At 43.6% G+C, this 20,410-nt stretch overlaps 1 protein-coding gene and 1 pseudogene across 1 annotated transcript in view; one reads left to right on the top strand and one right to left on the bottom strand.

The window, feature by feature from the left end:
• The window catches only part of EPHA10 (EPH receptor A10), a 978,906-nt gene that overhangs the window by 338,737 nt on the left and 619,759 nt on the right, over positions 1-20,410 (bottom strand). The gene's annotated exons all lie outside the window — the stretch shown is intronic.
• LOC135035458 (spindlin-Z-like) lies at positions 10,469-11,248 on the top strand (annotated as a pseudogene).

Raw genomic sequence — 20,410 nt, 5'->3', positions numbered from 1 at the left:
TTTTCCAAGGACTTCCAAAATATTACGAATGCCCTCATCACTGCCGAGATTTTTGCTTAGTAAATTACCGAAATGACACTTTGAAGAAAAAACGGCATCTCGGTCAAAATCGGGACCTTAGTAAATATACCCCACAGTATGAGATACTGCAATCAAGCAGTGTCCTCCAATACACCAGATGGCATTTGCAGTGGTTTCTGCCTACTCCCTAATGGATGACCCACCCGGCAGAATGGTGTTGCTGACTCCCAGTTACAGGATATGTCTCTGATATCTCTTCTGATATGGCACGGCAAAGCTCTCTTCAGGGTCACAGCACTGCCACCAAACAAAACTATTCAAGTACAAATAAAACACTAAATAGGTAACCTAGAAAAAGAGAAAGTTCTTCCTCAGTTAAGTGGAATGTAAATGATTATATGTGTAGTGAATCAAATCATTATGCCCACACTGCCTCTAGTGGACAGAAATTTGGCAACAACATGTTTTACTTTCCACTAAGCCATATCAATAGTAGCCCCACTAAGACAGAACTGTTGGGGTATTAAAACTGAATACACTACCACACATAACAGCTAGTGATGAGCGGGTTCGGTTCTTCGGAATCCGAACTCCCCCGAACTTCACCCATTTTACACGGTTCCGAGGCAGATTTGAATCTTCCCACCTTGCTCGGTTAACCCGAGCGCGCCCGAACATCATCATCCCGCTGTCGGATTCTCGCGAGATTCGGATTCTATATAAGGAGCCGCGCGTCGCCGCCATTTTTCACTCGTGCATTGGAAATGATAGTGAGAGGACGTAGCTGGCATCCTCTCAGTTTTATTCAGGTGGCTGCAAATATCTGTGCTCACTGCTTTATTGTGGGGACTGGGGACCAGCAGTATTATATAGGAGGAGTACAGTGCAGAGTTTTGCTGACCAGTGACCACCAGTATTATACGTTCTCTGCCTGGAAAATGCTCCATATCTGTGCTCAGTGTGCTGCATATATCTGTGCTCACACTGCTTTATTGTGGGGACTGGGGACCAGCAGTATTATATAGGAGGAGTACAGTGCAGAGTTTTGCTGACCAGTGACCACCAGTATTATACGTTCTCTGTCTGAAAAACGCTCCATATCTGTGCTCAGTGTGCTGCATATATCTGTGCTCACACTGCTTTATTGTGGGGACTGGGGACCACCAGTATTATATAGGAGGAGTACAGTGCAGAGTTTTGCTGACCAGTGACCAGTGACCACCAGTATTATACGTTCTCTTCCTGAAAAATGCTCCATATCTGTGCTGCATTGTAGTACTATATATAGTAGGAGTACAGTGCATAATTTTGCTGACCACCAGTATATAATATATAGCAGTACAGTTACAGTAGGCCACTGCTCTACCTACCTCTGTGTCGTCAAGTATACTATCCATCCATACCTGTGGTGCATTTCAGTTTTGCACAGTTTGCTGACCACCAGTATATAATATATAGCAGTACGGTACAGAAGGCCACTGCTCTACCTACCTCTGTGTCGTCAAGTATACTATCCATCCATACCTGTGGTGCATTTCAGTTTTGCACAGTTTGCTGACCACCAGTATTAAATATATAGCAGTACGGTACAGTAGGCCACTGCTCTACCTACCTCTGTGTCGTCAAGTATACTATCCATCCATACCTGTGGTGCATTTCAATTGTGCGCAGTATATATAGTAGTAGGCCATTGCTATTAATACTGGCATATAATTCCACACATTAAAAAATGGAGAACAAAAATGTGGAGGGTAAAATAGGGAAAGATCAAGATCCACTTCCACCTCGTGCTGAAGCTGCTGCCACTAGTCATGGCCGAGACGATGAAATGCCATCAACGTCGTCTGCCAAGGCTGATGCCCAATGTCATAGTAGAGAGCATGTAAAATCCAAAAAACAAAAGTTCAGTAAAATGACCTAAAAATCTAAATTAAAAGCATCTGATGAGAAGCGTAAACTTACCAATATGCCATTTACGACACGGAGTGGCAAGGAACGGCTGCGGCCCTGGCCTATGTTCATGGCTAGTGGTTCAGCTTCACATGAGGATGGAAGCACTCATCCTCTCGCTAGAAAACTGCAGTGCCACTCCTAGATAGGCCAGGTGTTTGTGTCGGCCACTTGGGTATCTCAGCTTAGTCACACAGCTACCTCATTGCGCCTCTTTTTTTCTTTGCTTCATGTGCTGTTTTGGGACTATTTTTTTGAAGTGCCATCCTGTCTGACACTGCAGTGCCACTCCTAGATGGGCCAGGTGTTTGTGTCGGCCACTTGGGTCGCTTAGCTTAGTCACACAGCTACCTCATTGCGCCTCTTTTTTTCTTTGCTTCATGTGCTGTTTGGGGACTATTTTTTTGTAGTGCCATCCTGTCTGACACTGCAGTGCCACTCCTAGATGGGCCAGGTGTTTGTGTCGGCCACTTGGGTCGCTTAGCTTAGTCACACAGCTACCTCATTGCGCCTCTTTTTTTCTTTGCATCATGTGCTGTTTGGGGACTATTTTTTTGAAGTGCCATACGGTCTGACACTGCAGTGCCACTCCTAGATGGGCCAGGTGTTTGTGTCGGCCACTTGGGTCGCTAAGCTTAGTCACACAGCTACCTCATTGCGCCTCTTTTTTTCTTTACATAATGTGCTGTTTGGGGACTATTTTTTTGAAGTGCCATCCTGTCTGACACTGCAGTGCCACTCCTACATGGGCCAGGTGTTTGTGTCGGCTACTTGGGTCGCTTAGCTTAGTCACAAAGCTACCTCATTGCGCCTCTTTTTTTCTTTGCATCATGTGCTGTTTGGGAACTATTTTTTTGAAGTTCCATCCTGTCTGACACTGCAGTGACACTCCTAGATGGGCCAGGTGTTTGTGTCGGCCACTTGGGTCGCTTAGCTTAGTCACACAGCTACCTCACTGCGCCTCTTTTTTTCTTTGCATCATGTGCTGTTTGGGGACTATTTTTTAAATTGGCCATCCTGTCTGACACTGCAGTGACACTCCTAGATGGGCCAGGTGTTTGTGTCGGCCACTTAGCTTAGTCAACAGAAACCTCTGTGCAAATTTTAGGACTAAAAATAATATTGTGAGATGTGAGATGTTCAGATTAGACTGGAAATGAGTGGAAATTATGGTTATTGAGGTTAATAATACTATGGGTTTAAAATGACCCCCAAATTCTATGATTTAAGCTGTTTTTGAGGGTTTTTTGTAAAAAAACACCCGAATCCAAAACACACTCGAATCTGACAAAACATTTTCAGGGAGGTTTTGCTTAAACACGTACGAATCCAACACACGGCCGCAGAACCGAATCCAAAACCAAAACACAAAATGTCCGGTGCACATCACTAATAACAGCCAGAGGTCAGCAGCCAAGTATTCAAGTCCAGGGATATGTTTACCCAAGTCATTGCCTCCAATGTGAACTACGGCGATATCAGGAACCCCAAAACTCTACCTTCTCTAAAAGGCATCCCAACAGAGACTACAGTGGGCCAAACATCTCACACCCACCAAACATAGAATAGTATGGACTAGAAGACAAAGAGGAGTGTGGGCAGAAATAGTGACCTGCTCCAACGTGGAAAAAATCTTGCAGGGCCTATTGTAGAACCATAGCCAATTAAGCCGACATAAAAAAAAAATCCCTTAAAGCACCTACCATGCAAGCTATGGCAATGACTGTTTAAAACCTCAGGTGTGAGGAGGCAGCTAGTTACTCCCGATGCTGGATATACTGTAACGTTTATAACAGACATTCCAGCAACCAAAAGCTTTAATGTCATTACTGTAGACCCCAGCTACAGCTGCAAATGTAGCAGCACATAGTGAAATGGCTTGGTGCTGAAGTCCCTGGTCGGTAGGCTAGAATACAATGCAGTACTTAAGCAACCAGCCAAACTGAAATTTGGTGACCAAAGCCATCCATGTGTAATAAAATGCAACCCCTAACACTGGGATGCAGCGCCATTAAAATGAGACCCAAGAAATGCACATACGCTTTTGTGACAGAATATTTATGTAAATTCTATATTCAAAGCACAAAATGCATTAAACTGTACTATTTTACTGTTAATTCAAACATTTTTATTTTTCTAATTAATTGTCATTATGCAAATTAGAAGTGAGCAAAAGCTTTTACTTTGCCTAAAAGAATCATGTTAAGAGGACCAATATCCAGAAATACAGATAGAGTAAATGTACCCTGTAATACAGATTGTGCTGTCAAGTAATGTCTGCCTTAGCCTCAACAGACTTATAAGCATTACGGGAAAGAAGAGGCATAACAAGCGATGCCTGGGTGTCAGAGATTATTATGATAGATTGCACTGATCTTTAAAATCATGTAAAACATTTATGGAAATATGTATTTTGCATTCTAATATAATAAACTCGTTTCCATCCAGGAAATACAATATATGTAGGATGGAAAGCACATGAACAGTCTGTAAACAAGATTAAAAAAAATAAAATCCAGAGGAAAAAATGCCTCTCTGCACTAGGCTTCGCTACATCTCAATAAACCAGACTGTGAGCAGTGGTGAGGAAATGCACTTACTGGGTGGAAACAGCTATATTACCATCCTCTAGCAAACAGTGGGTGGATAACGCACATATCAGACAACAGAGTAGCATAGCGATGATGCACAATGCAAGCATAAATATATGTACCCATCAGGATCATCGTAATTTAATAAATATACAATTTCTTTGCACCTGCTGGATATATTCTGCTTTATTTTCCAACAACTGTCAGTTAATGTAAGCCATACATCATTTTCTGTTGTGTATGCTTCATTGTGCATTTTGACTCCTGTCTCTTATTCTGAGAAAAAAAGATATAGAGTAGGTGATAAAACTTAACCCCAACGACATTCATATCAAGATTTGAATCTGCATTTATAATATATATATATTTTTTTGTAAGTAAGTGGGGAGCGTGTGTGACATTTTCTTTTACTGTTACAATTATGTTGTATATTGCTCAATGTTCTAAGCCAAAATATGACAGTTTAATAGATTGGGTGTATCATACTTTGCTGTTCCAGTTTACATTTCTATTTTAGATGTGTGTGATTATTACCAATACAGCATGAAGCTAAATATAAAGATATGCTAGTCAGCCTGTTCAGTACCAGTGTATGAAATAGTGCATTACTATAATTTCTTCCAGAGGTATAGAGAATCATGTCTGCAGCCAGCACAGCAGTGAGGTTTAGCCACAGCATGCTTTGGAATAGCAGTTTTTATGGGCACTTTTTAGTATGTTTTATGGTTTGTCAAAAGCTTTACTCAGGATTTCCTATAATCCTAAATCCATCTTGATCTCTGCCACCTCTGCCACCCTGCTAAGACTGGGACTCATGGGGTTATTGTGATATCATAAACCCCACTTAATCTCTGCTTTCAGTTCCATTTCCTACTTCTTTATTTATCTGCAACAGCATACATGACTTTGATGAAACAGTCTACATATACAGTATGTAGTAATGGACAGAGGTGATGCTTTTTATTCAAGAAATAATCTAAAATATAAATGATTACCCATTGTAATAATTGCACTACTATCGCACTTGTGTTCAAATAAACTCTTTATATTGGTATATATACCAATTTAGTATGAGACTTAACACTGAACAATCAAAACCTTTATAGTTTAAACATTTAAGCATATTGGGAATTTTTTTTTATTTTTTTTTCATAATAGTGCATTGGAAAGTAAAACATGTGAAATCTACAGTACATATTGGGCTTAATTCAACCTAATCGCTGCTGCAAAATTGTTAGCAGTTGGGCAAAACCATGTGTACTGCAGGGGGAGCAGATATAACATTTGCAGAGAGAGTTAGATTTGGGTGGGTTATTTTGTTTCTGTGCTGGGTAAATACTGGCTGCTTTATTTTTACACTGCATTTTAGATTTCAGATTGAACACACCCCACCCAAATCTATCTCTCTCTGCACATGTTACATCTGCCTCCCTTGCAGTACACATGGTTTTGCCCAACTGCAAACAAATTTGCTGCTGTGATCAACTCTGAATTCCCCCCATTGTTCTGATGTTGTGTTATTAAGCAGAATATAGGGGACAAATTCATCATAAGTTTTAGTTTTGTGAGAAATCGCAAAACTACAACTCATGTTTCTAGCATGCGGGGGGCCACCCAGCACAGGGCACCGCTGCTCCGCATGCCAGGTCCTACCCCCATGCTCCTGCTAAAATGCAAGTGCATGCTGAATTTGGCCCATACTGTCAGGGGATTACACAGTTTTTCACATGCTTAAATGATCATAATATGATGATTTTTAAAATATAATTGTTATCTGATAAACTGCCTTAGGTTTAAAATATAAGAATATATGAAAGCTCTTCATAACATGTTTCCTTTTACGCTGGTATGTGCTACTTCTGCAATCACCAGCATACTGTAACATTTTAGGGATGGCAGAGCTTCTACAGCACAAAACTTAAACCATGTCATATCCCTACACCTGTAACCAGTGCTGTGGGGAAAGTACTATTGTTTTAGCATGGCCGTCTTTTCCTAGAGGAGGACGACATTTTCTTTCAGCTCCATGCTAAATGTGCTAGGGCTGGTTCACATTATAACAGGAGGACCCCATGCTGTGAGTTTCTCTCCTATAGTAGTGCCAGCCCAGTCTATTAAAGCATAGTTTTGGTAAGGACTTTTTATTGGGAAACCCACCAGGGGCTGCCTGGAAATTTTTTGCCTGGAGGCACTGGCCACTCCTTAAAAGATGGTTTAAAGTATAGTAAAGAGGCAAAGTGTCACACACATGGGGGCTTATTTATAACATACTGCATTTTTAATACGGTTCTGCTATGATAAGCAGTAAATAAATTATGCAAATCGTATATCAATATTGGGATACGGTCATTAGGTCGACACAGCTTAGGTCGAGAGTCATTAGGTCGACCACTGAAGGTCAACATGCATTAGGTCGACATGGTCAATAGGTCGACAGGGTCATTAGGTCGACATGTACTAGGTTGACAGGTCAAAGGGTCGACATGAGTTTTTCACATTATATTTCAGTTTTTAGACACGGTGCACTAATTGGGGTTCCCCATCACTTTACAAAGAAAACAATGCCAAAAAAGTTTTTTAAAAACCATGTCGACCTTTTGACCTGTCGACTTAGTACATGATGACCTAATGACCATGTTGATCTATTGTCCCTGTCGACCTAATGCATGTCGACATTCCATGGTCAACCTAATGACTGTTGACCTAAGTTGTGTCTACCCAACAACCCATACCCATCAATATTTTTGCTCAAATTTAGCAAAACACTCTTGCCGGCACATGGGCCTAGCCTGACAAAAAGTTAGAAACAAAGGGATAGCTTACATTATTACTTTACCATCAAGCTACACATGGGTCAGTGAGGGTTAACGGAATCCCCCCTCCATAGAAAAAAATGCAGAATAGAAGTCCATAGACTACTATGGGCTAACACCATCTGAAGATGTTGTTAGCTCTTGGGAACAGACTCCAGAATGCTTTACAATCAAAAAAGGGGGAACAATATCTGTTGTTGCAACCAGGGTATATGCACCATTTTTCTGTGTGTATTGGTACACACACATTTAGAGATAGAGAAACAGATATAAACAAAGGGAATACACATAAAAGACTGAGTTACACAGAGAGGTACACATAGAAAACTGTAGACAACAAATCAAATAGGGGGAGACAAAGACCCAAGGTGGGGGGGGGGGTTAAACAGAGTCTAAGACTAACATGGAGGGGAAAATGAAGTCAGTGTTGGAATGTTTCAGTCAAGGCAGGTGGGCTGGTTGTGCTTAGATCAGGGGTGAGCAAGTGCCATTCAGAAGAGGTCTTCAAGCTCTTCTATTCACCTTCCAAGTTCTATCTTCTGTCACTTTCTCTCACCGTCTATCTTATTATATCATTATCTCTACCTTTACCACCATACTTCACTCCATCATTTCCCAATATTATCTCTCACTTCTGTAATAGCCATCTATGTCTTCATGTCATATGTCTGCAACTCTGTTATCAACACCCCATCCCCTTACTATACCTCCTACTGTATATCCCCTTATGTTATTACCTCACCCTTGCTACTAGTGTCGGCTACTGCCCCTGGGCTGCAGATCCGATCACACATTGCAGGGGAGAGATGGTCAGCACCTATAAACATAAATGTGATTCTCTACTATATGTAATATATCTGCTGGTTTGCCTTACCCAGAGATCAGCAGACACCACTGCTTGCGACAATCAGTTGCTACCATCTTGATGAACTCCTCCTTGGTTGCTGCTGCTGTGTTCAGCGTATTGAGTGCCATAACAGATTAAGATTAGAGATGTGCACAAGAAATTTTTCGGGCTTTGTGTTTTGGTTTTGGATCCGGTTCCGCGGCCGTGTTTTGGATTCGGACACGTTTTTGGCAAAACCTCCCTGAATTTTTTTTGTCGGATTCGGGTGTGTTTTGGATTCGGGTGTTTTTTTTTTCAAAAAACCCTCAAAAACAGCTTAAATCATAGAATTTGGGGGTAATTTTGATCCCATAGTATTATTAACCTCAATAACCACAATTTCCACTCATTTCCAGTCTATTCTGAACATTTCACACCTCACAATATTATTTTTAGTCCTAAAATTTGCACCGAGGTCGCTGGATGACTAAGCTAAGCGACCCAAGTGGGCGACACAAACACCTGGCCCATCCAGGAGTGGCACTGCAGTGTTAGACAGGATGGCACTTAAAAAAAATTAGCCCCAAACATCACATGATGCAAAGAAAAGAGAAAAAGAGGTGCACTGTGGTCGCTGGACGGCTAAGCTAATCAACACAAACACCTCAATATCACAGGAATTATTCATTCTAATCAATGGTATTATTAGTCCAAATCACTGGAAGAAAATGACAAAATCACTGGAATTATTTGTTCTAATCAATGGTATTATTGGTCCAAATCACTGGAAGAAAATGACAAAATCACTGGAATTATTAGTTCTAATCAATGGTATTATTGGTCCAAATCACTGGAAGAAAATGACAAAATCACTGGAATTATTAGTTCTAATCAATGGTATTATTGGTCCAAATCACTGTAAGAAAATGACAAAATCACTGGAATTATTTGGCAAGATCACTGTAATTAATAATTATAAATCACTGATATTAATTGGTAAAATCTTGCTATCGCCTGCCTAGTTAAGTGGAATCTAGATGGGATTTTGTACCGGGGACACAATAACTTCATCAATTGTCTAAATCCCACTGCACAAATGGCAAAAAACGGGCACACGTCTAACAGCGCACTGATTATACTGAGAACTGATTATACTGATCACTGATGATACTACGGAGAACAGACACTGAGCAGCGAGAACAGCACTGGACTATTGTACTGTAGTATACTGGTCACCACAATGCAGCACTGACACTGAGCACAGATATTAAGCACTGATCAGGATACTAGAAGTGACACAGAGCTGCAAGATACAGCAATGGCCTACTGTACTGTACTACTATATACTGGTGGTCACCACAATGCTGCACTGTACTACTATATACTGGTCACAACAATGCAGCAGATATTGAGCACTGATCAGGATACTAGAACTGAATCTGACATGGAGTTGCAAGATACAGCAATGGCCTACTGTACTGTACTATATGTATACTGCTGGTCACCAAAATGCTGCACTGTCCTACTACATACTGCTCACAACAATGCAGCACAGATATGGAATGGATACTTGCAGTGACACAGAGCTGGAAGATACAGCAATGGCCTACTGTACTGTACTACTATAATTACATACTGGTGGTCCCCACAATGCAGCACACTGAGCACAGATATTACCAGGTGTATCTTACACATCGCTCAGTACAGATTACAAGATGTATAATTACCAGGTGTATAACACACGTCGCACAGTACAGTATACAGTATGCAGCTCTGGATGGATCAGTATTTGGCAGGAAGGCGAGGCCTGGTCCTGGCAGCAGAGTGACAGGCGGCCGTATTGTAGCAGCCAGCTCCAAATCTGGCAGTGCGTGGAGTGGGAGGGGGTGAGGGAAGGGTACGAGCGCTGGAGTGTCTGAGCGGAGGGCTTGGAAGTTCAGGGGCAGTGAGGCGGGAGTTGCTCCTCCATAGCAGTGCACAGTGGTGGTGAAGGAGTCTGACAAAGGAGGGAGGAGGAGGATTGGGGCAACTGGCCGCAGGGGAGCACTGTGCCGCAGCCATCACCTGCAGGGGGAGTGGAGGGAAACACATCCTATCTGCCCCAGATAAGTGACTTCTGATCAGAGCAATTGAGGGTCGGAGTTTTTCTGAAAGGTGGAAAGGAAGGGGTTCTTTTTCATGTAGACTGGAAGGACTACAAAAAACTTGGAGTGACTACACTTTGCACCCTAGTTCGGCAGCCCTGCTGCCCTTTAATACACAAATGAATGAAGACTTCATTTGGAAAGGCGGCCACTCAGCGATCAAGAGCTGATGCAGCACATGCAGGTGTTTCTGCAAATATGATGAAGAAAAGAACATCTCATAAGAAACATCAAAACAATATGGGACCAAGTAAACCAATCTTCCAGCCACGGCGAAATATTGTAGGCTGTAGAATACAGCATGGGTGGAAAGAGGGCAGTGGGCCAATAACCCAGTGGAAAGGAACAGTTCTGGATCAAGTACCAGTGAATCCCTCCCTCTATCTTATAAATTATGATGGATTTGATTGTGTCTATGGACTTGAGCTTCACAAGGATGAAAGGGTGTCTGCTCTTGAAGTTCTACCAGACAGAGTTGCCTCATCCTGAATCAGCGATGCCCATTTGGCTGACACAATGATTGGCAAAGCAGTGGAGCATATGTTTGAAACAGAGGATGGTTCCAAGGATGAGTGGCGAGGGATGGTATTAGCACGAGCACCTATTATGAACACATGGTTTTATTATTATATAACCTATGAAAAGGACCCAGTCTTAAATATGTATCAACTTTTAGATGACTATAAAGAAGGAGATCTTCGGATCATGCCAGACTCAAATGATTCCCCTCCAGTTGAAAGAGAACCAGGGGAGGATGTGGACAGTCTGGTGGGCAAGCAAGTGGAATATGCCAAAGAAGATGGCATGGTTATTCATCAAGTTGAAGCTAAACCATCTGTGTACTTCATTAAGTTTGATGACGATTTCCATATTTATGTCTACGATTTGGTGAAGACATCCTAAATGGGATTCTGTACTTTTTTTTTCCCAAACGTAATCTAATGTAAACATTTGTAGAAAGTCGCTGCTTTCTGATTACAGAAATGCTCAGATATTCCTGCGAATCCACAATCCCTTCCCAGAGGAAAAAGAAATTGAGAAACCGTTGTTTGAAAACGTTTGTTCTCTTTCCCTTACAAAGGAACAAACCACTTTCCAAGAAGACTGACGTTTTTGGGATTATGGAGACATAATGTTTTTGACTATAAATCCTAAAGCAGGTGGTGTATTAGAGCAAAAGAGTGCAAGAGACCAGCCATGCAGTTTCTGAAATATTACGATAAAATGTTACTGTATTTCATAAGCACTCATTCCTAACTCTGCTAAGTACTGTTTGATATACTGTATCTGGCTTCCATGAGGTAGTTGTCCATTATTTCAGCTTCCATTGACCTTTTTGAAAGCGGTAGAAGTTATCGATTCTTTTTTTTTCCCCCTATTTTTAATTTTCTCCTGCATAGCCCAGCCAAATCTCATCCTAACTCTCTGTTCCACGTTCTCTATGTACCCCATCTGTGTCATCCCTGTCTGTCTACCCCTCCCCTTTAGATTGTAAACTCTCACGAGCAGGGCCCTCTTCCCTTATGTGCTTATCCTTTGTCTTACTTTAATAATCTTCAACTGTACCACATCCAGCAGTCTTCTGCCACCAGATACTTATTCCAGTGTCATCTTCTGATGTAACTATGTTTATTTACCCTGTGCTTATCCTATACTGTCATCAACTGTAAGTTGCTGTTTCCTGTTCGATTATTTATGTACTCTGTAATTAGGCACTGTGGAACCCTTGTGGTGCCATGTAAATAAAGAATAATAATAATAATAATAATAATAATAATAATATAGGGTGTATAATCCCCAGGTGTATCTCACACATCACACAGTACAGTATATAGGGCGTATAATCCCCAGGTGTATCTCACACATCGCTCAGTACAGATTACAGGATGTATAATCACCAGGTGTATAACACACGTTACACAGTACAGTATACAGGGTGTATAATTAATTACCAGGTGTTTCACACACATCGCACAGTACAGTATATAGGGTGTATAATCACCAAATGTATCTCACACATCACACAGTACAGAATATAGGGTGTATAATCCCAAGGTGTATCTCACACATCGCTCAGTACAGTATACAGGGTGTATAATCCCCAGGTGTATCTAACACATCACTCAGTACAGTATATAGGGTGTATAATCCCCAGGTGCATCTCACACATCGCTCAGTACAGATTACAGGATGTATAATCACCAGGTGTATAACACACGTCACACAGTACAGTATACAGGGTGTATAATTAATTACCAGGTGTTTCACACCCATCGCACAGTACAGTATATAGGGTGTATAATCCCCATATGTATCTCACACATCACACAGTACAGAATATAGGGTGTATAATCCCAAGGTGTATCTCACACATCGCTCAGTACAGTATACAGGGTGTATAATCACCAGGTGTATCACAAACGTTGCACAGTACAGTATACAGGGTGTATAATTAATTACCAGGTGTTTCACACCCATCGCACAGTACAGTATATAGGGTGTATAATCCCCATATGTATCTCACACATCACACAGTACAGAATATAGGGTGTATAATCCCAAGGTGTATCTCACACATCGCTCAGTACAGTATACAGGGTGTATAATCACCAGGTGTATCACAAACGTTGCACAGTACAGTATACAGGGAGTATAATCCCCAGGTGTAACTCACACATCGCTCAGTATAGATTACAGGATGTATAAAATCACCAGGTGTAAAACACACGTCGCACAGTACAGTATACATACTGGTCACAAGAATGCAGCAGATATTGAGCACTGATCAGGATACTAGAAGTTACACAGAGCTGCAAGATACAGCAATGACCTACTGTACTGTACTATATGTATACTGCTGGTCACCAAAATGCTGCACTGTCCTACTATATACTGCTCACAATAATGCAGCACAGATATGGATAGTATACTTGACACAGAGCTGCAAGATACAGCAATGGCCTACTGTACTGTACTACTATAATTATATACTGGTGGTCCCCACAATGCAGCACACTGACACAGATATTTGCAGCACACTGAGCACAGATATGGAGCGTTTTCAGGCAGAGAACGTAGATATTTGCAGCACACTGAGCACAGATATGTGCAGCACACTGAGCACAGATATGGAGCTTTTCAGGGAGAGAACGCAGCTACGTCCTCTCCGTTCAGTCTCCAATGCACGAGTGAAAATGGCGGCGATGGGTGGCTCTTTCTATAGAATACGAATCTTGCGAGAATCCGACAACGGGATGATGACGTTCAGGCGCATTCGGGTTAACCGAGCAAGGCGGGAAGATCCGAGGCTGCCTCGGACCCATGTAAAATAGGTGAAGTTCGGGAGGGGTGGGGGGGGGGTTCGAATCTCAACTAACCGAACCCGCTCATCTCTAATTAAGATGCTATTTTCTTATGAATATTTGCTTTATGTTTTAGCTCTCCACAAACCAATTATCAATTAGAACACATTGGGTCAAACACAAAATTACACATAGAATGAAATTCAATAAACACCTTGGAGTGTAATAAAGATTTTTTTTTTTAACAAGAAAAAGGTGGTACTTCTGTGTGTTTTCTGTCCTACCAATTGTTATGAAAAATGTATGCTGGGTCTAACAGTTTCAAAAAATGGTAGAAAAATTAAAGGTAGAGTAAATTGGAGCTCTATGATTTAGGAGTTGGAGGTTACCATGGAACTATTTAAATTCATATGTCTGTCAATTTTCTGGGTATAAGATTATCAGTGAGAGCTCCCACTCCTTACTAAGAATCCACTAGTCTGTTTATTATTCACTGCATCACATTACCCACCACTTACACAGCATACATAAAAAGTCAACAGGATTAGCCCGAAGCCACTACAAAGCTAAATCTCAACCAAATTAAACTGAGATGAGACTTTTATGGATAACCATGATCAGGTATAACGCTAAAAGATCTTGCAACACATTTACCTGGTAGCAGATAATGGGGGTCATTCCGACCTATTCACACGCTGCCGTTTTTTGCAGCACAGCGATCAGGTCACTACAGCGCGTGCGTTTGCACCGCAATGCGCAGGCACATCGTTTGGGTACAAAGCGGATCGTTGATGAGTGATGGATTTAATGGAGAATCCATTTGCACAGCCAATCGCAAGAAGCTTTGACAGGAAGAGGACGTTTATGGGTGTCAACGGACTGTTTTCTGGGAGTGTTTGGGAAAACCCAGGTGTGTCCAACTAACTATTGATCCTGTTGAGACTGTGTGTGTAGTGGCCAGGAGGACTCCAGGTGAAGAGCAGAGAGAAGGGCATAGGAGATACACAGGCACAGGTGGATGAGAAGGCAGTGATGCCCTGTCTCTAAGGATAATGTAGCACTCATTACAGCCTTCAACGATGTCGACTGCCCCAATATTAATTTGAGACCAATTTGGGAGTACATGCCTTGCTGCCACCCAGCCTAGTCCAGACCTGGACTGCACACTGTTTCTCTATCCTTGATATTGATGCTGCTATCTTTGACTATTAGCGCTAGTTCTGTTGCAAATTTGAGGTGGGTGGGCAGATGGCACATTGTTTTATATTAATTAACTTAATTTTAAATATTAAACCACCAGCCATCTTAATTAAATTGATGATGATGACTGCCATCTCTCTACTACTGTACATGACAAGTACTGTTGTTATGAACCACAGGTAGTGGTTCATTCCTATTCTATGTTTATAGTTGTCTTTCAGGCCAGGATTTCCCATTGCTCTGGTTTTAGAAGACTCTTGTTTGCTGCAGGTGGTGAGTCTGTGTGATTGTAGCTTGTTCCCATGTGTTCAGCCTCACCTGTCTGTTGATTGCACCTCTCAGTTGTGCAGCAGGGCAGCTGCACGACATAATTAATTAAGACTCTCTGTTATATTTTGGCTCAGTGCAATTCACAGACGCGGGTGATATTTCCAGAGTTCCAGAGTACTTGAGTTCTGAGCTAGTCCCTGCCAGTTCCTGAGCTCCTGTCTAGCAGTTTCTGTCTAGCTGCTTCCAGTGTCGGTTCCAGTGTCGGTTCCAGTGTCGGTTCCAGTGTCTGATCCCGTGTCCTGCCGTGAAGCGTTCCTGTCCAGAAGTCCTGTGGCTTTGTCTGTGCCTGGTCGAGTATCTGGCTTCTTGGTGTCCACCGGTCTGTCGTTTGGGATTCTGCCTGTCCTCCGGTTCTGAGAGTCTGTGTCGGCTACATTGGGGGTTCCTGTCCGTTTGCCAGTATTTGTACCGGTTCCGTGAGTAGCGGCTTTGCCGCGTCCGTCGGCCTAGGCCGCAGTATTCTTTGGTTATATTTTGTTACTGGTGTTTTGCAGAGAGTTCTGCTTATGCTGTCACCGCCGGTACACAACAGTATTGTGTCGGCGTGTGGACAGCATTTCCTTTGTTGTTCTTTTTCTTTGGCGGCGTGCTGCACATATATTTAGTTTTAGGGTTGTTAGTAGCCCCTAGCCTTCTGTTTGCTTTAGTCAGAGGTCCCCTTGTTATTATCCTGTCTCGGTTCACGCCTTGTCTCACTCTAAGACCTGGGGGCATCGAAGTTGGGCAGACCTAATCCGCCCTTCAAACGAGGCTGCCGTGGGCCCAAGAAACCATAGTCACTCAGGCATGAACTGACCACACGGGTGAAAGAATGGAGGTAGGGTGCTAGGGGCTATTTCCACACCACACCTTATTTCAGCGTCACGTTCTGGTGCTCTGGACTCACTACGCAACATCTCCCTTGTTCTGAGCACCAGGAACCTAACATTATCACCAGCCATACAACAAAAAAGAAACAAAGCTAAATCGTAGTTTTTTCTTTTTTGGTCCAGTGTCTAGTCTAGAATCCAGTCCTGTCAAGAATTCAGTCCTGTCTAGAACTCAGTGTGCAGAATCCAGTCCGGTGTTTAGAATCCAGTCCTGTCTTGAATTCAGTGTGCAGAATCCAGTCCGGTGTTTAGAATCCAGTCCTGTCTAGAATTCAGTGTGCAGAATCCAGTCCGGTGTTTAGAATCCAGTCCTGTCGAGAACTCAGTGTGCAGAATCCAGTCCGGTGTTTAAAAATCCTGTCTTGTCTTGTCTAGTTTAAAAATCCAGTCGAGTTTTGTCTTGTCTTGGCTAGTCTAGTTTAGTCTTGTCTTGTCTAGTTTGAAATCCTCCTATGCCTACTATGCAAGCCCTACAAGCATCTCTCTCTGCCCTGAACTCTGCTTTCAGTGCTTTGAAACCTGAGCGGCTGGAAGTTTTGCAGCAATTCTTAAAGCAACTGCAAAACCTTCTGACCAAAATTTTGCTTATTTTGCCAGAAGTAGTTGAGAGTTCATTCTCTAAAGAGACTCTTGTTCACAGTATGACAAGTGAATCCTCAGGTTTAATTAGAGAGAAAAAGTTTGAAAGTTTTCTGCGGCCCAGGCTCTCAGAAGAGGAGCATCTGCGTCGCAGAAACTTAGATTTATGCCTATATTGTGGGGGTTTAGGCCACTATCTGCAGACCTGTGAGTTGCGCAAGCCAAAGTGTGGCGACAAGTCCTGCCCTCTGGCCAAGTTGAGTCAGGATACAAGACCTACTCCTGTCTCTACTGTGGCAGAGGTACTTGTCACACAACCCACACTAAAAAGCACTCTGTCCTATAATTGGGGTCCTTGGGCTAGGGAGCCCCATTATAGATTCAGGAACCAAAGGAGAATGTTTCTCTCCTCTCTTGATTTTCCTGTTGAAGCAGAGTTGCAAACCCCTGGAGTGGTGCCCGATGCCCAGGGTCCTGGAGTGGTGCCCGATGCCCAGGGTCCTGGAGTGGTGCCCGATGCCCAGGGTCCTGAAGTGGTGCCCTATGCCCAGGGTCCTGGAGTGGTGCCCGATGTCCAGAGTCCTGGAGCGGTGCCCGATGCCCAGAGTCCTGGAGCGGTGCCCGATGCCCAGAGTCCTGGAGCGGTGCCCGATGCCCAGAGTCCTGGAGCGGTGCCCGATGCCCAGAGTCCTGGAGCGGTGCCCGATGCCCAGAGTCCTGGAGCGGTGCCCGATGCCCAGAGTCCTGGAGCGGTGCCCGTTGCCCAGAGTCCTGGAGCGGTGCCCGATGCCCAGAGCCCTGGAGCGGTACCCGATGCCCAAAGTCCTGGAGTGGTACCCGATGCCGAGAGTCCTGGAGCGGTACCCGATGCCCAAGGTTATAGAGGGACATCGAATATTATAGCTCAGGTGTCAATACCAGAAGGGGTCTCAGAAGCTGTTACCCCAGGTAGGGACTTGAAAAGCGCAACCCCAGAAAGGGTATCTAAAACCATAGTTCTAGAAGGGAACTCGAGAAGCAAAACCCCAGAAGGGATCTTTGAAGTAATATCCCCAAGTGGGGTCTCGAGAGACGCAGCCCCAAAGAAGGGTCTAGAGTTCGCTTCCCCAGGAAAGAACTTAAGAGGCATAGTGTTAGTGGAGGTTCTGAAGGTTAAAGCTTCAGCAAAAGTCCCGGAAGTCATAGTCCCGGGAGAAGTTTTGATAATTATCGACTCAGAAAGGGAGGCCGACGGCCCGGTCTTAGTAAAAGAATCCGAGGTGCTGACCCCAGCGGGGTTCCTGAAGGCCACTGCCCCAACGGGGTTCCCGAAGGCCACTGCCCCAGCGGGGTTCCTGAAGGCCACTGCCCCGGTGGGGTTCAGAAAGTCACTGCCCCGGGTGGGGTTCAGAAAGTCAATGCCCCGGGTGGGGTTCAGAAAGTCACTGCCCCGGGTGGGGTTCCGAGGGCCACTGCCCCAGGTGGGGTTCACTGCCCCAGGTGGGGTTCAGAAAGTCACTGCCCCAGGTGGGGTTCAGAAAGTCTCAGCCTCGAGTAAGGTCAATAGTGACCAGGTCCTAGCAAAGCACTCTAGTCAGTCAGATGGGAAGGAAGTACTCCTGACTCTATTGATATCTCAACATCTATAATCTTTGATGGGGACTTAGTCCAATTTCTGGCGCTTTACAAACACTATTACACCATTTTGTTGTCTAGACAATTTCTGGGCATCACTTCAGAGAACCTTGTGCTCTATCTGATATATTCCTTTAGAGGAGAGCCTTTTGAGTGGGCGACCAGCCTAATGAAAGCTGAAGATCCCATTCTTCAGGATCCCCCAGCATTCAGTGATGCAGTTATTAAAAGATATGGTTCCAAAGAAATTGGTTCAGGTTCCTCTAGGTCACCCGTCTTATCTGCTGAGAGTTCACCGTATGCTGTAAACTCGGCACAAGAGTCTTAGCCCGTTGTTTTGACTGCAGGATGTGCTTTTCTGTCTTCTTCTAATAGTAGTACTTTGCCTGAAAGTTCGGCTCCCAAGGTTAAGAAACCAATCTCTGATTTGAACCCATCCTTGCTGGGAGGTACCATCAGTTCAGACAATGTTTGGGAAATTACCTTGGTCAGACCTCAAGAACTTTGTAAAAATAATAATAATAATAATAATAATAATAATAAGAAGAAGAAGAAGAAGAAGAAGAAGAAAAATAAATAATTATTGACTCTTGCCTTGATATAAAAAAAAAAAAGATTTTTTTTCCCCTTGTCTTGTGTCCAGTGGCCACCGTCAAGGGGGGGGGCACCGTTACAAGCTGTTGCCACAGCTTGTTTCTGTTAGACCAGTGTGTCAGGTTTTTTTTTGTATCCCTTGTTTTGGAAAGTCTGAATTTTGGGGTCCTTTGACCCCTCCTCAAGGGGGGGGGGTACTGTTATGAGCCACGGCTGTGGCTCATTCCTGTTTTGCATTTTGGTTATGTATTTTATGTTATACTTCTGTTTATGTTCCCCGTGGGTGTCATGGGGTGTTCGGAGCTCACCCTTAAGGAGAGGGTACTGTTATGAACCACAGGTAGTGGTTCATTCCTATTCTATGTTTATAGTTGTCTTGCAGGCCAGGATTTCCCGTTGCTCTGGTTTTAGAAGACTCTTGTTTGCTGCCGGTGGTGAGTCTGTGTGATTGCAGCTTGTTCCCATGTGTTCAGCCTCACCTGTCTGTTGATTGCACCTCTCAGTTGTGCAGCAGGGCAGCTGCACGACATAATTAATTAAGACTCTCTGTTATATTCTGGCTCAGTGCAATTCACAGACGCGGGTGATATTTCCAGAGTTCCAGAGTTCTTGAGTTCTGAGCTAGTCCCTGCCAGTTCCTGAGCTCCTGTCTAGCAGTGTCTGTCTAGCTGCTTCCAGTGTTGGTTCCAGTGTCGGTTCCAGTGTCTGATCCCGTGTCCTGCCGTGAAGCGTTCCTGTCCAGAAGTCCTGTGGCTTTGTCTGTGCCTGGTCGAGTATCTGGCTTCTTGGTGTCCACCGGTCTGTCGTTTGGGATTCTGCCTGTCCTCCGGTTCTGAGAGTCTGTGTCGGCTACATTGGGGGTTCCTGTCCGTTTGCCAGTATTTGTACTGGTTCCGTGAGTAGCGGCTTTGCCGCGTCCGTCGGCCTAGGCCGCAGTATTCTTTGGTTATATTTTGTTACTGGTGTTTTGCAGAGGGTTCTGCTTATGCTGTCACTGCCGGTACACAACAGTATTGTGTCGGCGTGTGGACAGCATTTCCTTTGTTGTTCTTTTCCTTTGGCGGCGTGCCGCACATATATTTAGTTTTAGGGTTGTTAGTAGCCCCTAGCCTTCTGTTTGCTTTAGTTAGAGGTCCCCTTGTTTTTATCCTGTCTCGGTTCACGCCTTGTCTCACTCTAAGACCTGGGGGCATCGGAGTTGGGCAGACCTAATCCGCCCTTCAAACGCGGCTGCCGTGGGCCCAAGAAACCATAGTCACTCAGGCGTGAACTGACCACACGGGTGAAACAATGGAGGTAGGGTGCTAGGGGCTATTTCCACATCACACCTTATTTCAGCGTCACGTTCTGGTGCTCTGGACTCACTACGCAACATCTCCCTTGTTCTGAGCACCAGGAACCTAACAACTGTGTATCAAGCTACAGAAAATATAGTATGCATAGTCCCATTTACAAGATACATTCAATTCTGTATTTTCTGTACAATGTCTTTTTCCAGATGTAGTTTTTTAATATGAATAAAATCAAACTATACATGATGCCCGTTGTTTGTTTGTAAGTTTGCATTTTGCAAAGTA

Source organism: Pseudophryne corroboree, chromosome 2 (genome assembly GCF_028390025.1).
Source record: "Pseudophryne corroboree isolate aPseCor3 chromosome 2, aPseCor3.hap2, whole genome shotgun sequence".
In the NCBI taxonomy this organism is placed as follows: Eukaryota; Metazoa; Chordata; class Amphibia; order Anura; family Myobatrachidae; genus Pseudophryne; species Pseudophryne corroboree.
Note: the sequence above shows the minus strand (reverse complement) of the source record. Positions and strands in the feature narration are given on the sequence as shown.